The sequence below is a fragment of the Rhinolophus sinicus genome, chromosome 14 (genome assembly GCF_057876585.1).
Source record: "Rhinolophus sinicus isolate RSI-liver-muscle chromosome 14, RSI-T2T, whole genome shotgun sequence".
Classification (NCBI taxonomy): Eukaryota; Metazoa; Chordata; class Mammalia; order Chiroptera; family Rhinolophidae; genus Rhinolophus; species Rhinolophus sinicus.
In genome coordinates, this window is record NC_142514.1 from 158,107,004 (window position 1) to 158,122,319 (window position 15,316).

The 15,316-nt window shown below is 34.3% G+C and overlaps 1 protein-coding gene across 1 annotated transcript in view; it reads right to left on the reverse strand.

Moving 5' to 3' along the window:
* Window positions 1-15,316, reverse strand: part of LOC109453096 (zinc finger protein 133-like) — a 45,574-nt gene that overhangs the window by 8,270 nt on the left and 21,988 nt on the right. The gene's annotated exons all lie outside the window — the stretch shown is intronic.

Below are 15,316 nucleotides of genomic sequence, written 5' to 3' on the forward strand. Positions count from 1 at the left end.
ATAAATAATAATAATAATAATAATAATAATAATAATAGAAATGTCTTATGTTTCATGTAGGAGCCAATAGTAGGTATTACTAGTACCAAATACAAGATATCATTCAAGACTCTATATGCCCACACTAGGACACTTTATGGGTAATATCAAATAATAAAATATGTATTCTCTGCATTTGATCTTCATAGAATCAATATATATTAAACCTAATGTAAGATGATTGCCAAAATATGAGTTGCTCATGCTACAGATAGTGGGGAGAGGGATAAAAGGAGTTCTATGGTCCAATATGTTGGGAAGTCAGATATTTCAATATGACTAAATATACTCTCAAGCTCCAAGATGGGGTCAAGATGTGATGTAGTGTTTCTGAAACTTATTTGATCAAAAAATTATTCTCCTATTCCACATATGGGTTAATTACACTGGAAAAAAAAAAAACACACAAAAAAAACAAAAAGCCATGTTTCAGAAAAATCTAGCCTAATTTTAGTAAGCCTCATATGCTTTGCTTTTTTTTCCAAAGTTCTGCAAGATCTGGAGTTCCTTTTATTGAAAACTACAATAAACTTGTCCAACAGGAAGTGCTTTGTTGCATTCATAGCTCTTTAAAAATTTTTGATGGTAATTGGAACATTTATTTAATAAGAAGTAACCAGAGGAACTCCAGATGTATGGAGAAAAGTTTATAGTGGAACATTCATAAGAGTCTGGTGTTTGTCCTTGCTTAGTGCTCATTGTAGGTAAGTTATTAACAGTGGCATTTTCTTCCCCCATTTCCTAAGTACAGCATGCTTCATGCCCTTCTCAGAATGTTTTGTGTTAGTGCTATGATGTGTGCGTTAGTGATATAGATGTATGCCTATGTGTGTGTTTGTGTGCTCTGAGTTGTAGAATCTTTGATGAATCTAAGCAGTGAGTTCCACAAGGGAAAAGACCAACCGTTATCATTTTTGTTTTCTACACCTATAACTGTGCCTATAATAAAGAAGAGCTTCAAAATAAACAGTATTTAAACCACTTCATCTAGATCCTTTTCATATGAGTATGTTTTGCATTCTACAGTTTGCCAGATCATTTACATATGGCATGTAATATAACTCAGTAAATATTTATTAAGTGCCTAATATGATCAGGCAATAAGCTAAATGCCAAGGCATCTTTTATTACCACTGCCCATTTATCAAGGAGCTCAGAAAATTGGAGCACAATTTACTTCCCAGTATAGAGGGAGTTTGAGTGTAGTAACTTCAATGAAGAAACCTAAACAACTGTGGAAAAGCTACTACTGCAAGAGCACTTAGGTTACTGGATGATCTCTGCTTGGTCAAGAGAAATTGATACACACATTCACCCTTCACCCCCTAGAGAGCAATATATAAGAGGTATAATCACTGAATGGATAGAGACTTGTGGTCTTCTTTTCCGGTGAACAATAATAAATGAATGTCAATTTCTGCACAAGGCTTAGGGATTAAATATAAATAGCAGCCAACAAATATTTCAGGTACTGGACGACATATGGATGTCGCATCAGAATGGCATCTATAGGACTGGGGTGGTCAGTGATGAGGCTGCAAATAAAAATACGGCCATATTGAGAGAAGAAGTTATGGGTGGAGGTGGAAGTAGGTTAAGGTAGATCAAATTGCAAATGACTAAAAGTGAAAGAAAATGAAAGAGTGAAATTAGGGTTCACATTCTAATAACAGTGCATCAGCAACGGAATGAAGTTCAATAATATTTAAGAATGAGCCATAAGAATCCTGGACAAAGATCCTTGCAACACTAATACACAGAACTTCCTATGTGAAATCTGCTATTCTAAATTTTCTATATAAAATAATATTACACAGATTCATATAGGTATATATGCATATGTGTGTATACACACATACGTGTGTGTATATTTATAATACGAGATAGATACTATCATTTTCTCCATCTGAGGGATGAAGAACTGAAGCATAGTGAGGTTAAATCACTTCTCAGAGTCTTAGAGCAAAACACAGAACTAAGGATTCAAACAAAGCAATCTGGTTACAGCGTCTGAGCCCTAATCAAATGATGTACTATTTCTCTTAATATAACACCTCTAATATGGTCCCAGATCATTGTATAAGAAGAAACTGAGCCCAGATGCAGAGCCGAAGAATAAGGAGACAGAGTAAGCCATTTCCTAATAATTAGCTAAGAAATTATAGCTTGTTCAATTATGTGTCTGTTTTAATTTTGAATTGATGTAGTAATAGCCCTGTATCTATAGGACCAAATAGTCTAGACACAGTCAGTGTCTTTTAAGGAAGTTTTGCTTAAATTTTATTCTGCCAGTTGTGAAGGAAGGCTCGTAAGCAAGGATGGAAGATGGCCAAGTGTTGACCACTGAGGATTACAAGAAAACACACTCAGCACCCTCCTTCACACCATTATTGCCCTATAGTCCTTAGTCAAATCTGAGAAATGACTGCAAATGGTCAGCTTTCTCAAATGCTCTCACCTCCTCAACAAACATCAACTATAAACCTGTGGGAAAGATTTGGACTTGTTTCTCATATTCCTTTTCCACTGCCTCATGATTGAAGAAATAGATGGTCTTCATATCACTATCTTGTAAACTGACTTATAAATGATAAGGACATTAATAAAATGTACACACCTTAATATAACAACAGAATCAGAACCAGAACTCTGAACTCAGAGATTATCAATCTCTTACTTGAATGAAAAAACAGATTTTTGCTAGAACTATGTTATATATATTGTTCTTGAATTTAATATGAAACACAGTGCCGACCACATGTATCATTTTGGATATCATCAGCAAAGTTTCAGAGGAAGGCATGAGGAAACATGTACTTACTGAGTTCTTATTATTTACAAGAGTGTAATAAACCTTTAGAAGTAAGTCAAACAGTTTTGTTTTGTTTTCTTTTTTTTTTTTTTTTTGAAATCTACATAAGTGAAGGAAAATCAGATTGATGAAAATGGAAAAAGACTTTTGGTTCTATAGTCCTAATTCTTGAAAATTCTAAAGCTGAGTTTACAATAAAATGTTAGCTATATCTCCCTATATACTATAGCTTTATTTTATTTGTAGTTTCATCTTTCTAATCATTCCCCTTACAGAAATAAACAGCATTAAAGGGAGTAAAAATCACATTGACAATTGTGTGGTTTGTCAACCTTAGTCTCCTTTAGAAAAATCTTCCTGAAAAATAATTTTAAAACTTTCAAATGCGCTATAATTAGAGCCTGTGAGACAACCAACATTTTTTAAGTTAGAAAACTCTTAATGATTACTACATGATTATTTTATATATGTTAGAGAAACCCACACTTGATGTCCCCTGAATTAAAGCCATCAAAAATTAAATAGCGGCTTCAACTCAGTAGAATGTGCTCCTGGCATGAATTACAAAGGGTAGCAAGATGTGACTCCTTGCTCACTACTAAACTGCTTGCGCACTGTGTGGGCAAGTTACTTCACCCCTCTGACCATCAGTTCTTCACCAATAAAATGGAGAAAATACTGTAGAACACAGTACCTACAGTTAACAATACAGGACTGTGCACTTTAAAAAATTTTAGTAGGATAGATCTCAGACTAAGTATTCTTACCACAAACAAAAACAAAGAACAAAAAATCCCCAATAAAACCACAAAAGAATACAACACAGTTTTGAAGGTGATGGATATGTTAGTCCCTTTATTGTGGCAATAGTTTCTCAGGTGTACGGATATGTCCAAACTCATCAAGTTGTTATACATTAAATGTGTGCAATGTTTTATATTAATTATACCTCAAAAAAGGTTTAAAAAATGGAGAAAATAATATCCCTACTTCATAGCTTTGCTTCTTGGAAGGAAAAAGTAAGAAAATGCATATAATAAAGGCCCAAGTAGAGTTACTAATTTCTTTTTGTTGTCCTTAGTGTTATCAGTGAAACCTCTTACCACTTTTATGCAACCTGTGCTTTAAAAATTACAAAACACAAGTCCACTTGGATTTAAAAATAAAATGAGCAACTTTCCTAGTATTGTGTTCCAGAGACCATGCACTTAACCTTTCCACAAGAACTCCTCTCACTAATGCAAAGTGAGCTAGTCTTCTTAATAGGGTCCCCAAGCTATCACAAGAAACTAAATGCCAAAATAAATATAAAACAAATTAGAGTATTATAGGATTGGGTTAGGGTTAAGTACACTTAATTGCCCTTCTTTGGAACAGAGCAGGAAATTCGTTCAAATTTAGCTGAACTAAATGGATAAACTTTGGCATTTGCTTACTGCCCTTCTTAAGCCATCTCCACTTTCCCAGGTGTGTCTTCTTTCTTGAGAACTTCTCTGAGTTCCTGCTCATAATTTTCAGTACCTGATTCACCATAGATCTGTGTTCTACACCAGGATAGACTATGATATTAACTGTTACTAGTTGACCTTTTAATAGTCAATTTAGAAATAGCAACCAGCACAGAGATATAGCCACCAATGGGGGATTAACATATATCGAAGTATTGTGCTTTGACATAGCATCTCTTAGATACTTATTCTTCCTCAACCCTTTAGCTCTAGAATTCTCTTACTATGCCTTGCTGAAAATCGGTATTATCCCAAAAGAAAAAGCAGAAAATACAAAAAAAAAAAAAAAAAAGAAGAAGAAGAAGAAGAAAGCAAGTAGACACCTCAAATTCTTCTTACCTAGAGGCATCCATTGTCAACTACTTGGTGTATTGCTTTCTAGATCCTTTGATGTGAGATTACGTCTCTACCTTTTGAGGCATGACAGTTCTTTACACACTCAAACACAGTTATTAGATCTTGTCTTTATTTTTTTCTCCAAGAAAAAAAATGGTAAAAAAACCACCTTTTTTTTCTTAGTATTAAATAGTTAGATCCATCCAGATCCATTCCAATGTCATTTTTTCAGTAAAAGGAATAAGAGACGCTTTCTGTCTTTGTGAAAAAAATTGTGTTGAAACAAGGTTTTGTATATCTAGCAGTCTCTCTTAACTGAACTTTGCCTGAGCCAGAAGCTTAAAAGTGAGGCATACTTAAATAGCTTAGTGTTGACATATATTTAAAATTGGGCTCTATGTAATTATTTGACACGTAGCTTTTGGGTAAAAGCATAACCAAACTAAGGAGATGTCCACTTATATTTTGCTTACCTTATATAGGGCAGTAGAATGAATTAGTTAAAAAATATTATCAATGGAAGGAATTCTATGACAAAAGCTACAATAAGAATTCCTAACAAATAAATATTTTATCTTGTCTCATTTGCAAGATATAATAAATTGGTGAATATTTTTCCTAATGAACACTCTTCAATAAAAACAACTTGGAATAAAATAATGCAAGATGATATGAAAGTCAAATTAGGGAGGCTTGTTAAAATCTGTACATCTTCCAAGGAAATACAACGTTGAATAGTTCATTCACTGTTTAGCACATTTACACACTCGTAAAAATCATGCAAACTGTTTTTATTACTGGGTTTGCTTTTTTTTAATTTTGAAAAGGGATTATATATATTTTTCATCTGTGAGACTCCAAAAATTTAAGTGCAAAATAATTACCATTGAGTTCTTGCTAATTAAATCAGCAGAGGATTTTTAGCTGACACTATGCTAGGTACTCACATTAAGAGACTGTCTCATTGCATTAAACCGAGCGCATTTATCACAGATAAGCTCTCAGCCTATTTATTTGATATAGCAGTAAACGGGTAAGGGAAATGAATCTTCCCAATATTGTAGGCAACAGATGCACAGCTGCCTTGCTTCTAATTATCTGATCTAGAAGTGTTGAAGCAGAGAGGATATAAACACTATTGTCCTTAAACTGATCCAGAATATAATAAAACGTAAAGTAAGTTTCATTTCAATAAGTTGACTCGTCTTATCATCAAACTAAATTAAAAGAAGAATTTTCAAGATGTGTGCATAAACGTATGCTGTATTCAAACATGATTAAACATCAGGGCTATAGGGCAGCTTAAATCATAAAATACACGTAAATTGAAACAATGAGGCTATCCTGTGGCTTTTTCAAAACATCATGAAATCTGTCTATTCAGAAAGTCTGTCACCAATGTTTTAATATATTCATTTGTTAATTTACTCATATTTATCAAATTCCTATAATATGCCAGCCACCATGCTAAATGCTGTAAACACAACTGTGAGGAGCAGCACGTTCATCTTGCCTCAAATCCTTTCTTGTAATGTATCTGATAGAAAATTTCTGTGAATGTTGGGTATGAATAGGGCAGACATGAACTTACAGATATAACTTAGTATCTGTCTGTGAAGAGATAAGTCTATTGACTGATAGAGAAATTGTGCTTAAATATCAGTGGCTAAATAAATACTGCTAATAGATTTCTAATTTTTAACATGTATTTTAGAGGTTTCTTGGGATTTTTTTTTTAGAATAAAAATTAGTTTTAGAATTAACCACATTCACTGAAGTATTTTCTTCATATTTTTTAAAAGTACAATAAATTGGTTTTTGAAATTTCGATATTCCTAACATACATGCAGTTTTCTTAAAAATATAAGTAATTTTCTTTTTAATGTATTTATCTGCAGTTAGGATATATTCAGTTAACTTAATTCCACATGACTTTTATTTGCTACTGAGTATACTATATTGATATATCATTTAAATACCTTGATTTTCAAGCAAGGGCCACAATAAAACAAATAATCCCTAATGATCCTGTCATGTTTTCAACACCACCATAATTTAGAGTTTGATCATAGTCAGGAATATGGATTTGCAGGTCAAAGGAATCAAATGATAAAATATTAGAAGCAATTTGAGCATTTATAATAACTTTGTTCCTATAAGTCTGCAGAAATATGCTTTTATGCCCTACAAAAATGGGGAATGGAAATAGCAATAAATCACCATTGCTGCATTGGCCTTAGACTTCAGGCAAGCATCTAAAATAAATTGCATCTGATACCTAAAGAGCATATTTCTCTCATTCTTGACATTTTACAACCTTCTGTGACAGTTAAACTAGTTCAGTTAAGTAAGTTCAGCATGGCAAGTAGAACGTATTTTACAAGTTTTCAATTATCTGGAGAATAAACTAGAAAAGAAACAAGCCCTTCACATATCCTTTATGAGCCACCATATTTATGTAGCTTTCCTTAACTGGTCCACCCCCTATTGATGTATTTGTGACCTTTACAGGTTCACAAAATACTGATTTACTGATTTCTATTATATTCTATTATAAAACGTCTGAGTTTTTTCATGTGTCTGACACCAGGACAACTAAAGGATGTTCTGTAATGTTGTGATTATCTGCCCTGGGTTTGATATTAGAAAATCCAACATCAAAACCCAACTCTGCTCCTTTATAAATACAGATTTCTGGTTGTTACAAAATACATTCTTCCTTTTCCTTTTTACTAGATCCTGATTTGCTGAAGTAGAAAAGCACTCAGATAAAAAATTGTATTTCCCAGCCTTCTTTGCAATTATGTGTGACTCTGTGATATATTTCTGGTTGTTGATTCTTAAGTGGGAGTTTTTAGATGAGACTTTAGAAAGCAAGTATAAAACGGGACAGGGACTCAGCTGACAAGAAAAAGATGTTTCTCTATCTGAAAGGAAAATTAGATTCTAGAGTTTAAGCAAACTTTTTGACAATGAAACATGGACACAGTAGTCATGGATGGGTTTCTAGAAATATCAAAGTCCAAAAATCCTGATTTGATCATGGAGTCATCACACTAGCCCTGAAATGCCTACTTTTCACACTTCTCTTTATGTGATTAAAAAATGAAATCCTTATTGTATTTAAGCTACTGTTTAACTTTGTTTATTCTTTTTAGCTAAATGTGATTGCTAAGTAATACATTATAATATTAAATACTTCTTAATGTTAATATAATATTAATACTTTATCATATTAAATCCAGTCTGAATTTCAGTTCAGTGTTGAAAAAGCTTTATTCATAAAATGGGCATATCAATAAGATTTTAATAAGTGAGAAAATTGAATAAGAACATAGTGGTAAAGGGCTTATCACAATGTCTGCTACAGTATTTGCAGTCTATCAATCACAATAATTATTGTTATGTGCTGTTTGAGAGGTAGTGACTTTTTTTTTCTGTTTTAATTTTTCCACTTGATATGTTACACCTGAGAAACAAATTAGGCAAGCACATATTTAACGACTTCATTTTAAGATAAGTCTAATTATGTGTCTTTACATGTTTTTTTATTCTTAAATCTAACAATATAAATAACTATTAATTATAGGAATTAAAAATTATTTTTCTGGACACATTGGCAGGCCTATATGAAGCATTGCTTTTAAAGTTTGTTTTTCTAAAACTTTATCTGAATTGAAACATTTGAGAAATCCTAAGTTCCCCTTTCTGTTTATCTCAAAATACTGAAGGAAAAAAAAATAGTGCATTAAAACTGGATAAGATGAAGCTATCATGAAAGCAAAAGAAAAGGAAAGGAAGGAAAGAAAGAAGGAAGGAAGGAAGGAAGAAGGAAGGAAGGAAGGAAGGAAGGAAGGAAGGAAGGAAGGAAGGAGGGAGAGGAAGGAGGGAGGGAGGAAGGGGAGAGCAGGAGGAAGGAAAGAAGGGAGGGAGAAAAAAAGAGACTATAAATTTAATTTGAGTCCCATGCCTTTTAAATGAATGTTTGGGTTTTGCAAGGCTCTAGTAAGGCACAAGTAGGTTAATTTAGATAGCATCTGAATTGTTTCAGATAAACAAATAATTTAAAAAAAACTACTGTAGTAAATTTATTAATGATTTGAAGAGACTCTTTTCAGGAAACAAGTCAGTCAAAATGAAAGAAAAAAAAAAAAAAAGCCCAAATATGAATCTCACATGTCACCACTTAAATTCCTTCAGTGGAGCCCTCTTGCTTTCAGGATGAGTCATTACATATCTTGCATTTGTCATTATATAACCCTTGTTTACCTCTCCAGATGTCACCATGTACACACTTCATAACATTTGCTTAAAAACAGAACTTGATACAACACTTCAACCGTTCCTGTTGCCTCATTTCAATTGGCTTCTTCATAAGCGTTCCGTTTATCTAGTATGTTCTCATCTCCTCTCATCCTCTAAGTGATTCTTATCTCTGGATCTCAGTACAGATATTCATATCTCTGCGAAATCTTTTTGATTTTAGAGTTGTCCTTTAAAGTACAGGATACCAAGTTCAATTTGAGTTTTCAATAAACAATAAACAATTTTTAACATATGCAGTATGTCTCATGTAATTATATACATATTTATACAAAAGAAAAAAAAAAGAGCAGTGTTTATCTGTGAAGCAAATTGAACTGGGTGTCCTATATTTTTCTTTGTTAAATCTGACAACCATTCTTCCTTCTGTATCATCACTCACTAGACGCCACCATCCCCCACTAGGCTAAATGTCCATCTTTAGTACCCCAATAGCACTGGCTGCATACAGTGTTCTGGGCTGCTTCCCCACTAGACAACTATCTTGAAGGCATGAGTTGTGCCTCCTTCCTTTTGTATCCCCAACACCTGTACAGTGATTCACATACAGTGGAAGCTTAACATTAATTCCTTCTTGGTCCGAAGGCATGCCACTTCTCACACTAAACATCAACCCTTATCTACCACGTATTAACACAGATTTGTCTTTATTCTCCTTGAGAAATTTTGAACTTTCCTCATGTATTTTTTCAGGAGTAGAAAAACCCTGGGCCTATTACATGCTTTCTGGTCTCTTATTTCATCCTATCCCACTAATATCAGGATTCCATCTTTAGGATCTATGAACAGTTTGAAATAAAAAGGCTTTTATTACCTCCTTGCAACTCAGCATTTAAAGAATCCTAGTTCATGTTAGAATAGAACTGCTTTATACCTAAAATGTCTGTCATGAAACTTGTTATATTTCCTAAGTAGGCAAAGAAAAAGACAAAGATTATGGCCAAGTTTAGTGTCTGCAAATCCCTTGCTATTATATAAAAAAATTATGCTAGCTTCTTATTCACTTGTGAAGGAAAGGTCCTTTCTGACAGCTAGTTTTAAGGAACCATTCCTGCTTTTCATGGTGACTATCAATTCTCACCCTATTGTTCTCTAGTCATAACAGTCTTCCAGGATTATACACTAAATTTTATAGCACAAACAGCTTAAAAATATGCTTAGAACAAATAATTTTTCTGCTTATCTAGAAACAGTTTTCTCACACATTAAGATTATTGTGAAATGTCATAAAGCTTACAATTCTATATATTTTGGTTTAAACTGTGGTCAACCTTTAGACTTTTTGTTGTTATTTGTTTGCTTTTCTGCTGTATTTATTTCTAGTTTTATTCCTAGGCAATTATTATAAATCTCTCACACACACACACACACACACACACACACACTCACATTCTCACCCACACTTTTGTTTTTAAGCATGCTATTGTGACTGTATTCCCACCAGAATTCATCCTCCATGTATGGAACTACTTCTCTCATTTGTCAAATTTCTCTTGATTTTTTTACCTACCTTTCAGAATAATAGTAACTACATCTAATACCATATTATCATAAACTGATGATCATTCTCTCAAAATCTGTTGAAATCTTTCAAATTAAACTAGGTCTGTCCATAGATATACCAACTTAGGCATAACTGTATAAAACATTTGTTTTAAAGGCAAAGAACATGGTACATCAAGAGAAATAGAGTGAGGGCTTTTTCTATCTGAAGTCTAAGAGCTGTCCTGTGTGCAAGGTCACCAAGGGCCCTTGTGCCCCCTGGCTTGAGCTACCAAGATCTATATCAACTCAAGCCAGGCGCAGTCGAGTGGGGACCAACACGAGAACTCACGGGGTTCGTAGAGGTGGGCACAGCCCCCCACCTTACCCACCTTACCCAGGGTAAGGAAAGCCTCTGCCTCTGTGGCTGCACTCTTTCCCAAAACCTGCAAGGGAAGTGATTCAATGATGTGCTCTCCATCTATTCATATGCATATAGGTTTTGTCCCTTAGGGAACTACAAACATCCTGAGACTTATGGTTCTTCTGCCTGCAGGCAATTGTGATTGGCTTCAATCAGTTTCCTATTATGATGTATAGGATTCACAGATCTTGATTGACAAGCTTTATCTCCTTTATTTCCCCACCTAACTAATAAAAACTAATGATAGGCCCTATTGGGGGTCCAGTCTTTGAGACTGGGTCCGTTTGGCCCGGTTTACAATCTATTCATGGCTACTGTCTTTTCTTAACCCTGCGCCGTTCTCCTCGCTCCCCACAACTCTCATTGCATGGGACTCGGGACTCGACTAGAAACTAAAGAATTTGGCCCAGAGGGTCTTGAGGGAGTTTCCAATTTTAAACAGTACATCTTAAATTTAACTGTCCTTATCTTGGTTAAGAGTAAAAATACCAGATATCCAGGCAGCTGTCTTCACTAGACTCTGCTATCAGCAACTCCTCTGCCGGTGCTTCTCTTCTTAAATAAACCTTCTATCTTCTAAAAAAAAAAAGCAAAACAAAAAACACCAGACATCCAGCTATCCCCAGAGATAAAGGTAGAGCTTCCTTGCTTCTTTCAGCTTAGCTATATATCAACTATCTCCACAACATAACATATATATTTATTTTTACCAATGTTTAAAAACAAAACTAAAAATGTAAATATAAAATAGAAACATTGTCTTCTAAATGGAAAAATCAGTTAACATGCTTATTTAAAATTTCACCAATCAATATCAGGCATTAGTCATGCCACTCAAATTGACATAACCATTATTATAAAATATGTTCTATTTTTTTTCTCAGTTGTACAATTGATATTCTCTTTTTTGTCAATGTCTTGGACTTTTAGTATACTTTATTTGGCAAAAAATATGGAAGAAAATATTTTTCTTTTACTGTATTGCTATTAATCTCTTTATCTCACATTTTAAACTCACTACTTGCTTCTATTTGAGTGAATTCCAAAGAGAAATTGTCTCACAAACTAGTGCTCAGTGTCTAATTAAGATGGTGTTTCAGCTGCCCCAATCTACTCAAGGCCTTTAGCCATGCTATCCTTATGCCGCTGGCTTGTGTAGTCCATAATTACACTCTACTAATCCTCAATACATTTAGATGCTAATGAATCTAGTACTCATATGCTTACACATTCACTGAACCACAAATAACTGCTGGGCACATACTCCTTGGCAACCACAGTGCTAAGTAATGAAAAAACAAGAGCAATAGGGCTTCTGCTCTCACGCGTGTATAGGCTAATAGAAAATACAGACAGGAAAACAGTAACTTACACAGAGTGTGTTAAATGCTGTAGTGGAATTCCTGATAGGTTGAAGCCCACAAGAGGTACCTAAGGTGAGATGTCAGTGAAGACTTTCTGAAGTAAGTGGTAGCTACAACATAAAGAATAAAGATAGACTGAAATAGACTGATGGGATATAGAACATTCCAGCAGAAGGATCAGAAAGAGCTTAGCAGATTTGAGAAAGTGAAATTAATACCCTATGTCCTGAGTCATTGAGAAAATGAGAGAATACATGAGAGTTAGAGCAAGAGAGTGAGTGAGAGAGAGAAGGAGATTGGTTATGATTGTGTAAAGTAAGCACCAGACAGAGGCTCTAAGAAAAGAGACAATATAAAACCTTAGAGGTCCTTGTAAACAATGTCAGTAAGAGAGAGAAATGTGACTTAAGAGAGGGGTTTGATAAAGGCCCCTAATTTTCCAGATTTCCACAAGTCAGCCATAGGAGAATGGTTGATATAACATAAAAATGGTTCTCCGCATCGGTGCTGTTTTTCTTAGACTCTTAACTCTTCATCTCTCTCTAGATTTCCCACCCTCTTTGATGTGGTGATCATGTCTCCTCCCTCATGAAATTTTCCATTGAATTAACTGAATAAATACATTTTTCTCCTTTCTCTAAAGCTACATAACTTTGCTTAGTTCCCCCCCACCCCATATATAATATCCTGAACACATTTTCTTGAACTGTATATGTTTTAAACTTATTTTCCCCTTCCACTAGACTAGCTTCTTGAGTATGTCTTAACCATTTTAGAATCTCCTATAATATGGTCATTGATGAGTTATAAATTAAACAAGACTGATTAATTAGGCACAGGGCAAACATTAAGAAACAGAAGTTATGGTTTTTCATAAGACTTACACATTATAGCAGAACATTATTTCATCAAATGTGTAACCCTGTTTGGGGCAGGGTAGTTGGAAATTCACACATTTTTTTTTTTTTTTTTACAGTTATCTGATTCTTATTGTCAGTTTAGCTGATGCTACTGCTCTAATTTAGAATGTACTTTTCTCAGTTGAAAGAACACCAGCCACCATGGATTAAAAAACAAGAAAACACTAACTTGTAGGTAGATTGACTAGAAGGTCAAACTCAAAGAAAAGTAATTATGTTTACTTTTAAACAGCATTGCCTTCTCATGAAAATGAGATTAGCCAGGTATCTGAATGCATTTCTTTAATCAGAATTCTTTGGTTTAAAATAATTTGTAAAAAACCATTGAACATTATTTTGGGAACATGAGAAGTGCTGTTCTATTTTCTATTTAAATCAAATTATTCCTTTAGGCAATGATTATTCCTTGCTGATTAGCAGAGGATCAAGTTCCCTTACCAGCAGGAAAAAAAAAACACACACAGAAAAACATAGAATTCCACTCTCTACATACACTAAAATTTATAGCTATTGATATGATCTCTCTCTCTCTCTCTCTCTCTCTCTCTCTCTCTCTCTCTCTCTCCCCCCCCCCCACCATGTGAATAGTATATTTGTATCATTGAAGTTGAGAATTTATTGGTGTAGAAGTAAGTGTACTTCATGTATAGGCATACTATTGTGATAATAAGCCCTTATGTGTATTATCTCATTTTTTTCATATAACCATACAGAGTTACGTATTCTTGCTGTTTCAGTTTTGCAGATGAGCAAAAACCAAGGCAAAGACTGCTGAGATATTAATAAATTGTTTAAAGACACTCAGCTAGAAAAAGGGCAAAGCTAGAGTGTGAACTCCTATCAGTCTGACTTCAGAATCTAAGTTCTTACCCAAATAGGATGTAGTCTTAGGCTCAACGACACCTGTAGTGAAGAGCATCACCACTCTTCCTAAGCCCGTGTTCTTGAAAGGCTGCACCGCCCCTTCATGGTTCTTTTTTTTCACCCTTCACTTTATCACAAAAACAGTTTTTGGAAAGAAATTAGAGTTTTAAAAATCAAAATCCACTCAGATTTTCATTCCTTCTAAATGATGATGGCCTATTTAGTGTCTTCCGGCCACCTTCATGAAAGTAGTATACGTGTAAAACCTGAAGAATAGAGGCCTGTGACTTTGTGCAGAAATAAATGTTTTTCACTTTTGCCTTTTTGTGTGTGAACAAATTTATAGATTACAGACTCTGTGAATTTGAAAGGACCTTACAGGATCTGATTTAGCTGACAGTCCCTCAGTTCTCTTGAACATATCCCTGTCAAAAGATGATCTAATAGTGACGGGAAATTTATTATCTGTCAAAGCCTACAATTTTCGTTCATCGCCTCCGATTGAGCGCACTCATCTCCTTAAACGCCTGCCATTTGATCCTGATTATACATTATCATCATGAAGCCAAAGAGAAGAGTGTCTAAGTTTTTTTATTATGTGTTATCTTTCAAATATAGAGGGTGCCAATATATATATTTCCAACATTTTAAGAAAGGAAAACTGTATTAAAATTGTGATACTCAATATATACCAATAACAAAAGATGAATACAAGTCACGTTTGACTTCTGCAATTACTAGAGGTGCTCAAAGTGTTACCATCAGCTCCAGACACTTCTGATTACAGCAAACTACTGATTGAGCAACGTTGACCAAAGTATCCACTTGTATACATTTTTTGGAACCCCAGGTATTTGAGACTAAGGCAACAACATTTTCCCTGTCAATTACTCTTTCCAAGGTAGGCATAGCCAGCTCCTTCATCTGCTTTTCAAAATGCCCTCACTGTCCTGAATAGATTCAGCTTTGGTTTTATTTTTCTTAAAACTCAGCAGCCAAAACTGAAGAAGAGGATACTCAAGATGTATTTTGGCTAATGAAGCAGGAGTCCCAGTTTCCTTTCTGAGGCACCATTTTCTATTAATTTCCAGTTGGATTATATTAATTTTGTTGACAACTCACACTGATGTGTAATTAAAATGTTTTCAACATGTGCTATATGCAGAGCCACTATCTTCTACCTTCACTATTATTGGTCATTTTCTGACAAGATACAAGAAAAGGTAAATACTAGCCTATTGACA